The sequence below is a fragment of the Oryctolagus cuniculus genome, chromosome X, assembly GCF_964237555.1.
Source record: "Oryctolagus cuniculus chromosome X, mOryCun1.1, whole genome shotgun sequence".
In the NCBI taxonomy this organism is placed as follows: domain Eukaryota; kingdom Metazoa; phylum Chordata; class Mammalia; order Lagomorpha; family Leporidae; genus Oryctolagus; species Oryctolagus cuniculus.
Genome location: NC_091453.1, coordinates 118983041 through 119002206, shown reverse-complemented (window position 1 = coordinate 119002206; position 19166 = coordinate 118983041). Strand labels below are relative to the sequence as shown.

The window sequence follows — 19166 nt, the reverse complement described above, 5'->3', positions numbered from 1 at the left end:
AGGAAGTTCCATTTACCAGCATACTAAGATATAATTCAGCAAAATTTAAAGCCTTGAGTTTTAGTTATTTTGCATATCTGCTCCAAATTCATTACCAGGACCCCAACTTTGTCATCCACAGAGGCTGAGAAAGTACCCACAGCTCAGATAACTATCAGGAGAGAAAAGGAAGAGCTTTTCTCCATATTCAAGGCCAATGATAGGACCTAAGTCCAGGAAACTGAGGATCTAGTGAGCTCTTGTGAATAGCAGGCCTCAGAGATGGTGACTCCCAAAATTTGAGGGTGAGGCTAGAAAACATAACTTACGCTACCAGGAATCAATATGAAGCCAATAGCTGCCTGCTCCATTTCAAAGATCACTCTAATCCCAATCAAACCACATTTTGTATTTTCCCTTCCTCAGTTCCCTTAAGTGTTCAAAAAAAACCCTCCAAAAAAAAAAAAAAAAAAAAAAAAAAAAAAAAAAAAAAACAACACAACAACAACAAAAATCTGGAGGACGAAATTCTCTTAACCCAGAAGAGGGTCACACTTTTAGAGCCCTACTTTCCTCTCTGAAAACATATCAAGCAAGGCCAAGTAACTTCCTGGAGGCTGGATGGAATGCAGTAGGCTGATTTTTCAGAAGCTCAACAAAAAACAGCTGCTATAAAATATAATTAAGTTACTGTTTATTTGCCTGATTTAAAAACTGAAGATCTAAGGAGAAATCCCTTTTGCTGTTAAAGAATTGGTTAAGGGTCAATCATCGTTGTATTTCCCTTTGATCCAGCAGATACCCTACCTGGGGTTACATTTGTTTCTGACATTCAAACAACAGAGTCCTATATCCTTGTGTTTATACCATCCGTGGCCTTATGGAAGATATTCAGAGCATGAAATACAGGTTGTAATAACAGAATAAAAATCGGGGAAAAAGGAATCAGTATTTTTTAAAGTTGCCAATTAGAAGGAGCAGCATTGTGGTGCAGCAGGTTAAGCCACCACTTGCAATGCCAGCAGCCCACACTGCAGCATCTGTTAGAGTCCCAGATGCTCTTGTATCAGTCCAGATTCTGCTAATGTGCCTGGGACGGCAGTAAGTACTTGAGCTACCACCTCCTATGTAGGATGTAGTCCCTGGCTCCCAGACCTGACTATTGCAACTTTTTGAAGACTGAATCACCAGACGGAAGCTCGCTCTCTCTCCCTTTCTGGCTTTTAAATCACTTAAAAAATCTTTTAATGTACCAATGTGATTCAATGTGATTCTTTTTTTTTAATTTTTTTTTTTTTTTTTTTTGACAGGCAGAGTGGACAGTGAGAGAGAGAGAGAGAGAGAGGTCTTCCTTTGCCGTTGGTTCACCCTCCAATGGCCGCCGCAGCCGGCATGCTGTGGCCGGCGCACCGCGCTGATCCAAAGGCAGGAGCCAGGTGCTTCTCCTGGTCTCCCATGGGGTACAGGGCCCAAGCACTTGGGCCATCCTCCACTGCACTCCCGGGCCACCCGCAGAGAGCTGGCCTGGAAGAGGGGCAACCGAGACAGAATCCGGCGCCCCGACCAGGACTAGAACCCGGTGTGCTGGCGCCGAAAGTCAGAGGATTAGCCTATTGAGCCGCAGCGCCGGCCACCAATGTGAATCTAATATACCTAAGGCTAAGAGTCACTAGTTTTGATGGTTTCAAACTCGGAAGGTTTTTTAGGAACTGGAACTCTGTTCACATGTTCAGGAATAATCCTCTAGACCAGGACTATCCAATAGAAATATCATATGAGCCATGGATGTAATTTTAAATGTTCTAGATACATATAAATGAAAAGTAACAGGTAAATTTATTTTTAGAATATATTTTGTAAACTAAACATATCCAAAGTATTATTTCAATGTATAATCAATATAAAAAGAATGAATTCATTTGTAATCTTTTTCATACTATGTCTTGAGAATCTGGTAAATATTTCACATGTATGGTACATCCTCTATATTGTACAATGCAGCTCTGGTAAGGCACTCACTCCATGTCGTATGCCTGAAGGAATACCCCACAAATGAGTATGGTTTTTACCTCCCTATTAGCTACAACTCCCAAATGGCACAATATACAACAATAAAGGCCAACATGTTTAATAGAATTACAGAGACTCAGAGCTAGAAAGGCCCGCAGATATTTGGTTTATCTCCTAATTAAAAAGGTATTTTTAGGTCTAAGGTTAGGTAGAAGGCAGGTTCCCAGATTTTACTGATAATTAGTAGGCTGTTCTCATTATCCTGAAAGAGACGAGTAGTTGACACAGTGGCATCTGTCCTAATTTTCCCTTCCCTTCATTAGCACAGAAGTATTTTCTCTAATGGTGAAAAAAGCAAATTGCTCTTCTTCTAATGCTCTATATAATAAAGAAAATCATCCCCAACAATTCCAATTTGTATCATTCAGTATAATTTACCAGAAGCTTTTCATTTTTTTGGGAAAATAATTAATAAATACTTTGGGCTTTGTTTTAAAAGCAGCAGGCTTTGGATGGTTTATATGATGCCTCCTAAACTGTCAATTTCAGCACACAAAGAATGAGGTAGTTAGAGAGCCAAATTAACTCAGGAGGTTCCTAGTTGAATGAAGTGATTGATTTCTGGAACAATCCACACATCTGGTAGGAGCAATCAGACACTCATTAACAGACTTCTGTTAAACAAAAGGGCATCTGGGGTGTTACAGGCCAGTGGTTGGTTACACAGGCTTTTTAGATTCTCATCTTGTGTTCTGAGGAAACAAAAGTCAGTAAAGTTCATTTAAACATGAATAGCCACCTGCCTGATAGTCAGGAGTGTGTGGTAACGAAAAAAGTCTTTAAAAAATAAAAAGATGATTAGTAATCATCAACACGTGTTTGCCTGATGTGCAATTCTGTGGACTAGAGAAAGTTGTGGGTCAGTGTGCTTGGGTCCTTCTTTGTTGCCCTAATTATTCGCCTCAGTGGTTTGTTGGTGCTAACCTGGAGATAGTTTTGCCTTACTCAATGGTGGTTTGTCTATGGCTTGTCACTGTTACACCACATAAACCACAAATAACCAACACATGGATACATACCAATACATACATGCCGTTTCTAGCCTTCATGCATTTAACAATTAACTAGGAACCCCTGACATTAGGCATTGTGATAGGCTCTCCAAGGGACTCAAAAATAAATATTTGTACCCTCAAAATGCTTAGATGCATGTAGAACAGAACATATAAATAGTTAAAATAAATGATCAAATATCAGTGCTGAAAGGCATGCATTATGAAATATTATAGGAGCTACCATATCCTTTTACATTGGCATTACTCATTGGTAGATCATTGTGATTAGATGTGTGAGAAAGTGACATACAGATAAGAGGAGAAGATACAGGCAATTTTGATAAACTCCAACAACTGGATTCAGAGCTAAGGATAAAAGACTACAGTCCTATCAGTTTCTGACACAAGGATTCTTTTTCTTCATTCTGCTTTAATTGCACAGTGGTAAGAAAATTCCCACTTGCTCAGAAAAATAATGTATTCTTGCTTGACTGGCTTGATATATTACCTGACAGGAGTTGGCCATGATTTTTCACAAAATAAGTAAAAAACAGGCTTCTCAAAGATTTATTTATAAAACATTAGGTATTTGCACAAAGGAAGCAAGAGAATATTGTGGGGCTTGCACAGTAATCCATTAATTTGGCAGTTTTCACATTCCATATTTAAAGATAACAAGGAAATGACCTACCTGGCAGTTAGACCAATAGGCACAGAGAAGGATTGTTGATAATAGGGACAGAGAAGCCTGTCCTCATAAGAGAATCTAGGGGTTTTACTCTTTATACCTAGTCATGACTTTATGGTTATATGAATTTGAGGTGTTGCTACTGACTAGGCAGACCTGGGAATAGCAGAAATAGCCAAGACCTTGTTTTATCCTTATGATAGAAGGCATAATATGAGTGCATTTGAAATGAGCCCTGAAAGGATGATACAAGTATTGAACAGCGAAACTGAGGGAGAGGAGCACTACAGACAAAGGCACTGGCATTCAAAAGGACAGTGTTAGAAAAGCCTGAAGACATGAGAGGAGTCACAGCACCAGAGCCTAAACTTCCAGATCAGGAACTGTGGCAAGCCCACTAGAGATGCTTAGTCAAAGTCCTCTTTTGCAGATAACTACAATGTCTGTCCCTAATACTCACCAAGGGATCCAGGGAGGGGGACAAGAGGATGATATAGCAATGGGAAGGATCAATTGCAAAACCTCTCTTCCTTTTGGCCAAGTTCCTCTCCCAAGGCTGTTTCAGTTCCCCCAGGTCTTTCTTAGGCCCCCATATAATGAGGGCTGCGAGATAGATGTGTAGAGAGCTCTCTCAGTTCCTGCAGAGAACTGAATAATGGGACTTTGTAAACAAGGCACTTTAAAAGTTCTTAATCCCAAGAAGTTTAATAATATTTATGAACACAAGTTTCAGTGAAAACCTTGAAAACAAAAAATGCCTGCTACATTAATAAAAGCATTAGTGGATTATAATAAGATTTTGCTTAATCTCTTTAGGAAGCTCTTAATACCCTTCATCAAATACAAAGCTAATCTTCTTGTTTCCTCTGAAATTCCATCTCAACAATTTGTTCATCAAGCCACACACACTGAAGTCTTTTCAAAATGTATTCTGTCCACCAGCAAACCAGACTTTCAGGTCTCATTTTATATCGTGTGCATTTCACTTGGCTCTCACAGTGAGTATTTCCCAGATTAAATATTTTCCTATCAAGTCATGTTTTAAAACTTCTTTTGATAAAAATATTGTATATATTTATTGCACACAATATGATGTTTTGACATACATTGTGAAATGGCTAAATTGTGCCTATTAAAATATCCATCACCTCACATACTTACATTTTTTGTAGTGAAAACACTTAAAATCTACTCTCTTAGACATTTTCAAATTTTCAAATATACAATGTATTGTTAACTGTAGTCACCATCTTGTGCAATAGATTCACAGAACAAATTTCTCCTAACTAAAACACTGTACTTGGGGCTGGCACTGCGGCACAGTGGGTAAAGCCGCAGACTGCAGTGCCAACATCCCATATGGGCATCAGTTCAAGTCTCAGCTGCTCCTCTTCCAATCCAGCTCTCTGCTATAGCCTGGGATTGCAGTAGAAGATGGCCCTAGCCATTGGGCCCCTGGGCACACATGGCAGACCTGGAAGAAGCTCCTGGCTATATATTATATATATATATATATATATATATATATATATATATATATAAAATCACATTTTCTTTACCTATTTCTCCGATGATGGACACTGAGGAAATGTTTGTAAAATTGTAAAACTAGGGGCTAGCGCTGTGGCACAGCAGGTTAACGCCCTGGCCTGAAGTCCCGGCATCCCATATGGGCACCGGTTCTAGTCCCAGCTGTTCCTCTTCTGATCCAGCTCTCTGCTATGGTCTGGGATAGCAGTAGAAGATGGCCCAAGTCCTTGGGCCCCTGCACCCGTGTGGGAGAACTGGAAGAATCTCCGATTGGCGCAGCTCTGGCCGTTGCAGCCATCTGGGGAGTGAACGAGTGGATGGAAGACCTCTCTTTCTCTGTCTCTACCTCACTCTGTAACTCTTTCAAATAAATAAATTAAATCTTTTAAAAAATGTAAAACTAAAAATACTTTGTAAAGAATGTCAGGTCATCAGAAAGCTCATGGGAAGTACACATTATCTTTTCCAGCCATTTTCCATGCACATTTTTAAGGACTCTTATAGGTACCCACATACTTCCTCCTCCCCTTCTACTTTACATATTTTGTGCAAACTCTGAGCCTCCTTCTCCCCTGGGCACAAACTGGATATTATGTGCCTCCCTCTTCTTTGGTATCAAATTTCTCTTTTATTCTGACTCCTCAAGTCTCCCTTGGGGGAGTCAATATCAAACTCAATGTACTGACACCTGTATGCTTCAGGATCAATACACTTTGCTTTGCAAGCTGCAATGCCTCTTCCCCTGTTGTTTGGTATTCTACCAACTGGGCTTATTTGCTCATCTTCAAGTTGGAAGACAATATTTTTCACAAAATGTTGTTGGAAGACATTTATCACAAAAAACTCTGCCACTTCAATTACCCAAGATAATTAGAGAGTGATTTTGGAAAATTCTCAATGTCAACAAACTTTTATACTACTTTAACTATGGCCACATGAAATGTAATAGCTATTCAACTGCCTCACATTTGAAATGTTGTAGAGTAGCCATTTTAAAGCAATTTTAGAATCGGGGAAACTATGGTTTTTACACCCATGAAAAGTGACTAATTCTAAGAAATAGTTTGAAATTAATGAAGATGAATTAGCCTTTTCTTTATAAAGTACATCAAAAGATGTCTTCAAGCTTTATCCAAGATATGTGAACACTGAAATATATGGTTTTAAAAATTTTACTGAAGGGGCTAGCATTATGCCATAGTAGCTTAAGCCTCTACCGGTGATACCGACATCCCATATGGGTGCTGGTTTGAGACTCAGCTGTTCCACTTCCAATCTGGCTCCCTGTTAATGCACCTGGGGAAGCAGTGGAAGATGGTCAACTACATGGGCCCCTGCCACCCACATCAGAGACTCGGGAGAAGATCTGGGTTCCTGGCTTCAGCCTGGCACAGCCCTGGCCATTGTGGTCATTTGGGAAATGAACCAGCAGATGGAAGAAAGCAGATGGAAGATCTCTCTCTCTCTCTCTCTCTCTCTTTCTGTGCGTGTGTGTGTGTGTGTGTGTGTCTGTGTGTCTGTGTGTGTGTGAGACTCTGGCTTTCAAATGAAATTTTAAAAAAGTTAATTATAGGGGTGGCACTGTGGCATAGTAGTTTAAGCATCTGCTTGGGGTTCCGACATCTCATCTGGGCACCAGTTCATGACCCGGCTGTTCCTCTTCTAATCCAGCTCTCTTCTAGTGGCCTGGAAAAACATTGGAGGATGTCCCAGGTCACTGGGCCCCTGTACCCACATGGGAGGCCCAGAGGAGGCTCCTGGCTCCTGGCTTCTGATCGGCCCAGCTCCAGCTGTTGCAGCTATTTGTGGAGTTAAACCAGCAGATGGTAGACCTCTCTGTCTCTCCCTCTGTCTGTCTGTAACTCTGCCTCTCAAATAAATAAATAAATCTTTAAAAAATAACTATAATTTTATTGGAGCAATAAATGCCACTCATATTGAAAATGTGGGATATTGTTTTCTACATCTGAAAAGTTACTGTTTATTATTACAATTGACACTGATACTTTACAATACTGTCACATATCCAATTTTCTAAATTGGATTTATGATAACCCTATGAGATAGGCAGAGCAAATATTATTGTTCTTCCCAATTTACAGATGAGAAAATGGGTAATGAGTCTGCTAGATACTGAATTTAACTTTTCTGCCTTCCTGGTCAACATGTGCACTGGCAGTATATAACAATGGGTCAGATAATAGTTACCTGGCACTCAGTAACAAGCTGTTGCACTGTCTGACTAAAATGAATAGAAATTATGTCTGAGAACTGACCCTTAACTGATTAAGTTGAGGGAGGAGAAAGGGGTTGAATATAAAGAGGAAAATATCTGTACCGCTCTCAGGTCAAGTATTCAACTACTCCTATTATAATAAAACTGAATCACATAACTTTGTTGCCTTACAGCTTCATTTTCTCTCAAAAGAACCGGAGTTTCTTAAATATTTATATTAAATTTGAAATTCATGTCACTAATAGCATTTCATTAAAGAAAAATAAGGTGGTTTCTGGTGGTTAGGAGTTAATACTTCACTTTCTTCTATCCCAATTTTTTATTTGTAAAGGGGCATGAAGTGCCCTTTAACTACATAAGGCATTATCACCCATCATATCCTCTGCTCCCTACAAAGAGACTATTAGACAAAGAAGAGAGAAAGTTCAGAGTGGGAATGGGATATGGCCAAACAGGTTAGGGCATCAATGGCACAGCCAGAGGAATTTTGCTGTTTATGGCTAATTCTGCCTCTTCAAAAAACAGAAATCTCTAAATGGGGGTAGTTAGACACAGCCATCAAGTCCCACTTTAAGCCCAAAGAGAACAAAGATCTAAGCCAATACACCTAGTTTCACATACTCACAATGATTGTCTGCTCTGCATGAGAAGTCATGCCACAGTTCAATAATGCCAATGTTATTCTTTACTCTCCAGCTTAGAGACACCAATCTTTGAAACATACAAATTTCACTTCACTACTCTTTACCTTAATAAAGGTTTCTATAGCATTTATTATTTTTTCTACTAAGAAAACTACACATTATTTGTGGAAAATTTTGAAAATACAGAAAAATTTGGATTGTTATTTAATTAATTAGACATGTAATATACCACATTTTTCAGCCCAAGTGGTAGACAAACTTAATAGGTAAATCTAGTAGAATGGGGAAAGAGAAGATGGTGATCAGAGAGTACTAATTTCTACTTAAATGGTAGGAATAAATTCTGGGGATTTATTACATGGAATTGTGACTTTAACAATATATTATATATTTCAAAATTGCTAAAACAGTATATTTTAAACATTTTCACCATGAAAAAAAATGATAAGTATGTAAGGTAATGGATCTGTTAATGACCTTGATTCAATCATTCTAGAAACAAACATTATAACCCATAATGTGTGGGTCTTTCAGAAAGTTCATGTAAAAATGGAATTAAAAGATAAGTCTGTTTGGGTGCAAAATATTTACAAGCCATACACTTTTTCATAATGTGCATTTCCCCATAACTTTTTAAGACTCCTCAGATATACAATTACTATTTGTTAATTTTTTAAAAATGTTAAAATCTATAGGACAAAATCAATAAAACTGCTATCTTTTTAAGAGATCAGGTTATCTATTCAGACCGTGATGTGCATTCCTGACACTGTGGTGGGATAGGGGCACGAAGACAGCAAGTTCCAAGTTCACTGCTGCTTTATTATGAATGATGTACATGATGAATACAATTGCAACCCTACTTAAGGTTCACTTTCATATATTTTCTTGAGCCTGAAATGATGAGTGAATAAATTAAGGATATATGGAAGAAAAATGGAAACAAAATCCTCAACTAAGATCAACACACCAGATAACTTTTTCCCTCCACTAGATTTCTTCCTGTGCCACTGTCACCTAATTTTCAGTGAATAGAAGACTTTTGGTCAGACACACTGGCTGTCCCATGGTTGTTAGTCAAGCAGTGTCAGAACATCTTCCAGCTGGTATTAGACAGTTTGGGAAATCTGGGTGAGTCAACAATGCAAAATTGCTATAACTGTCATGCAGTCAACAGAAGCATGGTGTTTAGCTTAAGGAATGCATGGTGAAACTGCACCATGAATACTGTGCAAGGCTTCGGTAACCTGATCACCTGGACTGATGAGACAGGTGTACATGGATAACAGGGGCCTCAAAATCATCAAATGAGGAATGGCTCAGGGAGACTGAGCTAGGCAGAGAAAAGAGTTAAATGAGACATAGGAGTTGTATCCAGTAATGAAAAGGATCATCTGTCAGCAGGAGATGACTTGCCTGACAGATCAGAACCTGTACCCGGGGAGGCCAATTTTAGTCCAAAGATGAGGAAAAAGTATCTAGTAAAAATGGCCAGAGACTGAAGGGGCTACCTCATGAAACACTGAGTTCCGCAGTCCTAGAGATGTACAAGCAATGGTAGGTATAACCATTTACTGGGAATTTTAAGGCTTATATACAGGGATTACACTAAGTGCCCCTTAAGAATTATCTGCAACTCTAAGACTATTATCATCTTTCCTATACTTGTCCTCAATTTCTATTGGAGTCCAAAGAGATGTGCTGGAAATGATTGTATATCATAACTTGGGTCACTTCCGAGCTTACAATCTACTTCACTGACAGATGTGGCCTTTCTTAACTAGTCAGAGAACACAGCAGGGATTTCAGGCAGTGCTTCGAGCATCTCGGGAAATCTCTGATGCCCACCTGAGCAGTGCTTGACCTAAGTCACCCAAAGGCCCCTGCAAAGATAGCCCCCATCCAACTAGTTCAAGAAACCCTTGCCATCATCATCCCCACTTCCTAACATCTCCCATATAGGCAAATTTTGTGCTTGCACCCAGTCCTGATTTAAGTTGTCACTCAACCCTACTCTAAGCCAAGTTTCCGGGTAGCTAGAAGTCTCTGGAACCAATCACAGATTAAATGATGGCTCTTTGCTATTGGTTTACCATGAATGCAGACCTTGTCACGGCCTGAACCTAGTGTATAAAAGTAAGTGCAAAAAGGTCAAAATGTGGAAGTACACCCCAGGGACCTCAAACCCTGATTCTGACACAGGAAACCTCCCCATTCACACTTCCTTTCAAGAGATACACTGCATCATCTTAACCATTCCTCAAAAGCTGTATCACTATCCTCATTTCTGCCAAACACAGGAAACAAAAACTGGAACAATCTTGGATATTTCCCTGTCTTAATAGTCAGTGGCAGCATCTCAAAATCTTATAAACTCCAAGGTCAAGAGAAGCAAATCAAAGGAACAATGTTCCCAAGCTTTCTTGTGGTGCAGGATTTCTCTATCCTTATCTCTCTCTGTCAATAGTACTTCACTGTGTCTTTAGCTCCAACTACCACCTATAGTAATTTGTTATCTTCAAATATGGTGTGCTGGAAAGAGAAGTGTCGCATGATTTTACTCAGATGTGCAGTGTGACACAAACAGTGATCTCATAGATGTTAAAAGTAGAATGGTGGTGACCAGAGGCTGGTGGGGAGAAAGTGTGTAGGGATGGATGGGGAAAGGTTGATTAATGGGTACTAAGTTATAGTTAGATAAGAGTAAGAAGTTCTGCCGTTCCATTGTGCAGTAGGGTGACTATAGATAATGTTAGTGTGCTGCATATTTCTCTATAAAGCAAACAAATTAGAAGACAAGATTTAGATGTTTTCACCAAATGGAAATGTTTAATATTTGGAGAGATAAATATTCATCTTGACTGGACATTATATAATATATACATGTACTGAAATATCACATAGTACCCCATAAATCTGTATAATGTGTATATGTGTGTCAATTTAAAAAAAAACAGTAAATAGGATATTGTGTGTAGATACTGCCAAATTAATGGAGTTGTGTGCAAGCCCTGTGCTAAAAGTTATGTTGGTTCTTTTGTGCAAGTATCTAAATATCTTACAAATGTATCACTGATTCAGAAGTCTTTTTCTGCAAGAATTTACATCCAACTCACATTAGTTAATGTCAAGTTGGACAAGCAAAATACATCACTATTCTGGTTGAATGGGGATTTTCACACTATTACACAGTTAAAGCAGAACAATGGGGAAAAACAATCTCCTTGCTATGAAAAGCTGACAGGGTCGCAGCTTTCATCCTTAAGCTGTAATTTCAAGTGTTGGAGTTTGCTGAAACTGTCTCTTCTCATTCTCTCATCAACATGTACTTTCTCACACACTTCTAATCAAAATGATCTAATAACAAATACCTATCATCTCTCTTGCTCCCCCTCCTTCCCTCCCTCCTTCTTCCCCCCATCTCTCTCCCTCTCTTTCTCTCCTCCCCCCATCTCTCCAGGCAGTTTGAGGTGACTGATAGTCTTGACCTCCCCAAACCTGGTGCCCCAGACAAGGAACTTGTGACCATGCCCTAGGGACTCAGAAGGTCTTTCTAGGCTGCACTGCCTCCTATTACTTCCCTCTTCTCAACCCCCTAACCTGTCCACATTTCTGCAATCTTTATTCAAGTGCCTCAGCCTAGTTCATTTGACAGTAGTGAGCTGCTCTTGTTGGGTTCTTAGAATTTCCAAAGCACCAATTTTCTGACTCTAAGATCTCTGGAATACTTGCTCTACAGGGGCCAGCGTCATGGTGCAATAGGTTAATCCTCCGCCTGCAGTGCCAGAATCCCATATGGGAGCCAGTTCTAGTCCCAGCTGCCCCTCTTCCAGTCCAGCTCTCTGCTGTGGCCTGGGAAGGCAGTGGAGGATGGCCCAAGTCCCTGGGCCCCTACACCCACGTGGGATACCAGCAAGAAGCACCTGGCTTCTGGCTTCAGATCAGCATAGTTCCAGCCATTGCGGCCATTTGGAGAGTGAACCAACAGAAGGAAGACCTTCCTCTCTGTCTCTCCCTCTCACTGTCTGACTCTAACTCTCAAATAAAATCTTAAAAAAAATACTTGCTCTGGAGGCATGGGCCAGAGTAACCTCACTGTTGAACCCAACTCAGGTGCCCAGGGTCCCCTGCAGGTAGCTGCCACCCAACTCCATGCTTCCCAATGGGATAAATAATATTTTACATCTGTTCCAACCTTTATAGAGTACATAGTAATTCCATGGGAATTTCAATTTGGTTTTAGCAACCAGCCTCAAGAAGGACAAGTGCAACGTCACTAACATCTTACAGATGAGAAAACAGACAAAGAAGATGCCTCAGGAAGTACCATGAAGAAAGGGAGAGTAAATATAAGGTACTGTTGAGAAATACTACTGCTTCTCTTACTACTTCTGCAACTATTAGTCCTAACAGCAATGGCAATAGTAGCTAATGAATACAATGTTTGTGAGTACTGACAGCAAGAATTCAGCACATGACACAAGTAAAGCAATGCTTCTAAATGGAATTTGAAACCTCAGTTAATTATTGACCAGCAAATACCTCATTTAAAACAGCATCGGTTATATCATTTGTAGAGCCTAGTATACAATGATAATATGGAGCCATTTTTTTTTCAAAAATTATTAAGCATTTCAGGATTGTGACAGAACACTAAACCAAGCATGGATCTCTTCTAAGCATTGGGTCTCATATGAAAGCACAGGTCACAAACCTATGAAATCATCCCTGCTTGTGAAACCTCAAGGGATATCTAAGTCTTAGTATAACATTTAACTGTAGTGACAAGGGAGGGAATATATAATCAATTCTCTTATTCTTCTCATTTTTTTTTTATTTCTTGACAGGCAGAGTGGACAGTGAGAGAGAGAGAGAGGAAGGTCTTCCTTTTTCCGTTGGTTCACCCCCCAATGGCCACTGCAGCTGGCGCGCTGTGGCCAGCACACCGCGCTGATCCGAAGCCCGGAGCCAGGTGCTTCTCCTGGTCTCCCATGCGGGTGCAGGTCCCAAGGACTTGGGCCATCCTCCACTGCACTCCAGGGCCAGAGAAGAGAGCTGGACAGGAAGAGAAGCGACTGGGACAGAATCTGGCACCCCAACTGGGACTAGAACCCGGTCTGCCAGCACTGCAGGTAGAAGATTAGCCTATTGAGCCATGGTGCCGGCATATTCTTCTCATTTTGTGACAAATGTGTTTTTGTTACCCCATAAAAATCTTACATCATCAAGAGTATCATTAGGATCAAGATATGTGCCACAATTCCTACATAACAAAACAGCATTTATTTCATTGATTCTTGAGACAATGTACTTCTGGTATAATCGTAACACATCTTGTTTACCCTCTCAGATATTATATAAAACAAAAACTAGGAAAGCAGCTCGATTTCTATTCCTTCCCCTTTAAGGCCCCTCAGCCAAGAAAGAATCCACTGTTTTTGTTATGACTAAACTAAGCCATGACAAAGAGAAATGCTTCCTCTGTCACCCACTTATGAAGAACAGTAATTGAAGACACAGCTCCACTCAGGACTGTGCTAAGTGGTTCTCACCACAGAGATGCTAGACATTTTCAGTCTGCAGCAATCCAGTCTCTTCCCAGTCATACTTTATCCAACTTCATTCTTCCCTACCCTTACCTTTTCCAAGCCAAAAAACAAATGCTAGGAAAACTAACAAACAACAATTGCAACGAAATGTAACATTCAAGGAAAATATGCATTATGAAAAAAAATGCATGGATTTGAAAAATTTTTACACAAAAATAAATGTCTCTATAAAATAAATTTTTCTATAAGCTTTTTGAAGTACTCTCCTGTAATATTATTTAAGAGGACTAACATAACAATTTAAATAAGAGCCATATTTGGTTTTTGGAAATAATACATAGAAAAGGTATTTTCAAAGGCTGATGACTTGGATTTTGGATTTCTGCATTTCATGGTCCTTTTCTCTTAATAAATGACTTACCACATTTAACATATCCTATGATGCATATTTTTCCATATTTTCACATTTCTGAAATTGGAACGTACCTTATAATCAATGGCATTTTACAATCACTATGGGCTAGGAGATAGGTGAATGAGAGTTGTTTTCTGTGTATGATAAACCTTGATCATTCATAACCATTGTTACATCTTGATAAAGTATAAGACAAAAATATATAAGTCTAAGAGAGCTCTTTAATTGATCTGTCTAAAAAAGTAAGCATTATTTTCTAAGTATTCTCAACAGGAATCACCAAAATGTGTTATCAACTGGGAAGAAAAACATCTCCGACCTAATAGCAGTATATATATTTTTGATTCTGGTTATTTTAACTACAACAACTATTGTCTAGTATTAGAAATATTTATACTGGTAAAATGTATGCACAAAAACTACATGTGATTTCTTTCAAATAAAGTATATAGTTCAATTAAAATAGTTAAAACATGTTTCTCATATTGCATCTTAAATTATTTCCAATGAAAATCGATTTACATTTCAAGTTTTAAAAATTTATGATCTATCCCCTATTATCAAAAATAAAACATGCTAGCTACTAGATCAATACTTCAGCAATCTACACTTTTCTCTTTTATATAATATATTTGAAAAGTTTTATTCTGCAGTCTAATGAAAGTCATAGAGTTAACAAACTGTTGCATTTGATTAATTATTTCAGGAAAGTCATCTCCAGTGATCTAAGAATTTACAAATACACATCTACTCAAGGAAATTATGCCTGTCACTATATTTGTGGATTAGAAATAATGGCTCAAGATGAAAATATAAAAGATATAACAGTTCATTGACAAATCTTGGGAAAGCTATGTTGGTAAATTGTCAGAAACTGAAAATGAAATAACTCAGTTACAAACACTTTAGTAAATCAAATGGTTTATAGGTTTATAAATAGGCCTAATGAAAATGTCCATTAAAAATTTTTAAATTCCAAAGGTATTTTTAAATCATTAAGTATTAATTTTGTAACTGGGTGGCTGTGTGATTTTTGACCGGTGAGTTGGATGCTCATTCCATTCTTTCCTGTTTATTACTGGGAACAAAATTTTCTGAGCTTATGTGCTGTATGCATGAAAAACAGGGACGAAATTTATTCTGTATTCTGCCTCATTATAGTTCTGCATACATTCCTCCAGAGTTACTTCTAAGGGTACAGTTAAAAAACTTGCCATGGGAACCCAAATCCCATTAGTCTGTATGGTAAAAATGCCATCTTAAGTGTTAAAGTGATCATATAGATAGGATTAAGTGTAAAATGGATCATATAAATACAATCAAATGTCCGGTAATAATAATAGAATTAAAAAGGAGAGAATATTCCAACATAGGAAGCAGTCCACACACAGACTCATAGAATGACAATCTCTTTAAGTAGCACTCTGATCTCTGATCTCAGAATCAGTCCATAAGGCATCCTGGTTGAAAAGCCCACAAGAGCATTTCAGGCACGGAAAGCCAAGACACTGTGGTAAAAAAAATGTTCTACATGAAGGATCTCTGTGAGTGAGACCCCAGTGGAAAGAAATAGCCATCAAAGAAGGATGTACTTTTCTCTGAAGGGAGGAGAGAACTTCTAGTTTGCTTATGGCCTTGTCTAAATACTGACAGAGTTTGTGGATTCAAAAGGCTTCCATAGCCTAGGTAGCTCATGTCAAGAGCCTTGGTTGGATAAGGCCGGCACTGTGGCTCACTTGGCTAATCCTCCACCTGTGGTGCCAGCATCCCATATGGGTGCCGAGTTCTAGTTCCGGTTGCTCCTCTTCCAGTCCAGCTCCCTGCTGTGGCCCGGGAAGGCAGTGGAGGATGGCCCAAGTGCCTGGGCGCCTGCACCCAAATGGGAGACCAGGAGAGAGCACCTGGCTCCTGGCTTCAGATCGGAGCAGCACACCAGCTGTGGTGGCCATTTGGGAAGCAAACCAACAGAGGGAAGACCTTTCTCTCTGTCTCTTTCTCTCACTGTCTAACTCTGCCTGTCAGAAAAAAATTTTAAAAATAGCCTTGGTTGGTCATACATAAGAGTGTTAATTGTTAAGTTAACAATAGGAGTCACTGTGCACTAACATGCCATGCAGGACCTATGTCCTTAATGAGTTGTATTATGCAAGTTAACTGTAAAACTTGTTCTCTTGATGTGAATGGAAGGGGAGAGGGAGTGGGAAAGGGGAGGGTTGTGGGTGGGAGGGATGGTATGGGGGGGAAGCCATTGTAATCCATAAGTCGTACTTTGGAAATTTATATTCATTAAATAAAAGTTAAAAAAAAACTTGTTCTCAAATAGTTTGTGTGTGTGCACAAATTTTTGAAATCTTTACTTAGTATAGAGTTCATCTTCTGAGTACAAACTTAATTGAAAATGAATCTTAATGGAGAATGGGTCTGGGAAAAGGAGAGGGAGGAGGAGAAGGGGTGGGAGTTTGGGTGGGAGGGCAGGTATGGTGGGAAGAATAACTATATTCCTAAAGTTGTACTTATGAAATTTATATTCATTAAATAAAAGGTTTCTTTGAGAAAAATGAAGAAGAAAAAAAGAAAAAGAAAAAAGAAACTGCACTTTCCACACCAAAACACATAATTACTATTCTGCCAAACTTCAGTCCCAAAATTACTCCACCATAGTGTTTGGAATCTCTTTACCTTGGTTCTTTCTCTGTGGATAAAATTGTTGTCATTAACAAAAAAAAGAAATATGCAACAGATATCCTCAGAGTCATTAACTAATATTCACTTAAGAGATGCATTTCCAAGCAATTTTACTTTTTAGTTTTGCAAATTACTTTTCAAATTATGTAATATTTTATGCCTTCTGAGCAATTATATACCAATAATAATTGAATGATAAAATTTTAATATTTTTAGACTTGGAGTCATAGCAACATTTGTTTGTATTCCTATATACTTTTTACAGAGATACATGCTAGGGTGACCCTTATAAACATAAAGTATATGTATATGTATATATATATATATGAATAAATTATGTAAGAGAAGTTGAATGAAATGTTGAATTCAAGGAGATTAAATCAACAATTTCAAATGTCAACTTAGTATGGTACTTTTATTTTATTGAATGTATGCCAAAATATAACAAAATTATTCTATTTAAAAGTAGAAGCATTAAAATATGGTAGAAATCAAAACTCTGCAAATACTTAAACTTGTTATTAAAAATTTCATATGTTAAGTTCAAGATTTTTGATGGGATACTTTTTTTTTTTGACAGGCAGAGTTAGGCAAAGAGAGAGAGAGAGACAGAGAGAAAGGTCTTCCTTCCATTGGTTCACTCCCCTAATGGCTGCTACAGCCAGCAAGCTGCGCCAATCTGAAGCCAGGAGCCAGGTGTTTCCTCCTGGTCTCCCATGCGGGTCCAGGCCCAAGGACTTGGGCCATCCTTCACTACCTTCCCGGGCCACAGCAGAGAGCTAGACTGGAAGAGGAGCAACCGGGACAGAACCAGCGCCCCAACTAGGACTAGAACCCGGAGCACTGGCGCCACAGGTGGAGGATTAGCCTAGTGAGCCGCGGCACTGGCCGATGGGATACTTTTTCAAAATGATTTGGGTGCCAAATAATTTGAAAGTGTGAAGACCACTGCTACAGAACACAGTCTCAGTGAAACCCCAAGAGAAATCTGAGTTTGAGGAAAAGGGAAATCAGAAATAAAAGCCTATATTTGATTTTCTATTTTGGGATATTGCAGAAACCACTGTAATGTGGTGTATACTAATTTATTTGCCAGGGCAGTTATAAAACCTTACAATGAGTGAAACTGTAGGGATTTTTCTAAGCAACGCCAAAATACTGTACTTACTCAGTATGCTCACTAGGTGACAAATGTGCAATGGGCACAAAGCCCTCTTCCCCCTCTTTCACTCTGCTCTCTTTCAATCTTCCATCCCCTCCTACAAACAAGAAAAAGAAAACTAATGACAGTAATAACAATACCAAACAACATCAGAATTTTTTTTCAGTCCTTTCTATTTGCCAGGGATAATAAGTCTAGTCTCTGAAAATTTCAGAAACAACTTACTTTATAAACATAATCTTTATTAATACATTTATAAACAATACTATTAATATTACCTCCATGTTACAAATAAGATAGCAAGAAAATGGCTACAAATCATTGCGCTACTAAGTGATGGAACTGGAGTCAAAAGACTGGTCTTATTCTACTTTTAACTGCAACAGCCATGCATTTAAATATTAGTATGATGTTATACAGTGGGTAGTATGTGTTTCTATGTGTCTTTGTATATTTAACTATATACATGTTTATATTTCTGTGCCATTTACATCTCTGTGAAGCACAAGTACATGTGTATCAGTAAGTGCACATACCTACATGTGAACCAAGATATTTTAGTAATTTCCACATATACTTTTACATACTATATACAGCAGAGGTGGCTTGATAGTCCTTTTATTCTTTCTTGAACTGCATAACACAATGGTATATTAAAAGTCACAGCCTCCTTTAAAAGTATTTGTGTGTCCCTGTATGCGCTGTTGGGTGTCAGTGTTTTCATATATATTATTCTGCATGTATCTCTATGTCTGTGCATGTGGTAAGTCTGTTTCTGTTTGTGGCATGACTAAGTCCTGTCTGCATGCATATACCTATTGGCTCATGTATATCTTGATCTACTCATATATTCAATGTGCATTTAGAACTTGTGTGCCATTACGAGCATGGGAGTATACTTGTAGATCACGTGTGTGTGCTTATATGTGGATATGTTTACGTATGCTGGTGCATGTCTGCATTTCTGTATATAAAAATGTCTGTGTTGCATGTATACTTTTTTGAATGTGCTTAAGTATGTATTATCTATAGAAAAATGTGTATTTCTCTTTATATACTTAGGATGTGCTCTGCTTTGATGTTTCTGGAGGAGTATACATGGCATCTGACTTTACATCTGCATGTGTATTTCCGTGTGTATATGTCCAAATGCATTTATAATTATGTTTTCATGAAGCTGTAAAGAGAAGTCTGAGTGTTTCACCATCTAATG

The 19166-nt window shown here is 38.6% G+C and overlaps 1 long non-coding RNA gene across 5 annotated transcripts in view; it reads right to left on the bottom strand.

The window, feature by feature from the left end:
- Positions 1-19166, bottom strand: part of LOC103352047 (uncharacterized) — a 71240-nt gene that overhangs the window by 38644 nt on the left and 13430 nt on the right. For 3 of the 5 annotated variants that reach the window (XR_011385474.1, XR_011385475.1, XR_011385477.1), the window contains exons 6-7: positions 17960-18050; positions 4193-4380 (exon numbers count right to left, since the gene is read on the bottom strand). This is a non-coding gene — a long non-coding RNA (uncharacterized lncRNA). The remainder of the gene's footprint in view (positions 1-4192; positions 4381-17959; positions 18051-19166) is intronic. The other 2 variants (XR_011385473.1, XR_011385476.1) reach the window with 1 other exon arrangement.